Genomic DNA, 1,053 nt, shown 5'->3' on the forward strand with positions numbered 1-1,053 from the left:
GCCTAGTAAAACAGATACTTTGCAAGACACGACTTAAGGGAAACATTCAGGACTAAGGCTTCATGGAAACTTTCTGAACAAGGCATCCGGGAAACTTTCTAGGCAAGGCTTCAGGGACACTTTCTGGACAAGGTTTCAGGAAAAAAAATTTGGGTAAGGCTTAAGGGAAACTGTCTGAACTAGGCTCCATGGAAAATTTCTGGGCTAAGGCTTCAGGGAAACTTTCTAGTCTAAGGTTTCAGGGAAACATTCTAGTCTAAGGCTTCAGGGAAACTTTCTAGTCTAAGGCTTCAGGGAAACTTTCTAGTCTAAGGTTTCAGGGAAACATTCTAGTCTAAGGTTTCAGGGAAACATTCTAGTCTAAGGCTTCAGGGAAACTTTCTAGTCTAAGGTTTCAGGGAAACATTCTAGTCTAAGGTTTCAGGGAAACTTTCTAGTCTAAAGCTTCAGGGAAACTTTCTAGTCTAAGGTTTCAGGGAAACATTCTAGTCTAAGGCTTCAGGGAAACTTTCTAGTCTAAAGTTTCAGGAAAGCATTTTGGGCAAGGCTTCAGGGAAACATTCTAGTCTAAGGCTTCAGGGAAACTTTCTAGTCTAAGGCTTCAGGGAAACATTCTAGTCTAAGGCTTCAGGGAAACTTTCTAGTCTAAGGCTTCAGGAAAACTTTCTAGTCTAAAGTTTCAGGAAAGCATTTTGGGCAAGGCTTCAGGGAAACATTCTAGTCTAAGGCTTCAGGGAAACTTTCTAGTCTAAGGCTTCAGGGAAACTTTCTAGTCTAAGGCTTCAAGAAAACTTTCTAGTCTAAAGTTTCAGGAAAGCATTTTGGGCAAGGCTTCAGGGAAACTTTCTAGTCTAAGGCTTCAGGGAAACTTTCTAGTCTAAGGCTCCAGGGAAACATTCTAGTCTAAGGCTTCAGGGAAACTTTCTAGTCTAAGGCTTCAGAAAAACTTTCTAGTCTAAGGCTTCAGGAAAACTTTCTAGTCTAAAGTTTCAGGAAAGCATTTTGGGCAAGGCTTCAGGGAAACATTCTAGTCTAAGGCTTCAGGGAAACTTT

Source organism: Palaemon carinicauda, chromosome 44, assembly GCF_036898095.1.
Source record: "Palaemon carinicauda isolate YSFRI2023 chromosome 44, ASM3689809v2, whole genome shotgun sequence".
NCBI classification, from domain to species: domain Eukaryota; kingdom Metazoa; phylum Arthropoda; class Malacostraca; order Decapoda; family Palaemonidae; genus Palaemon; species Palaemon carinicauda.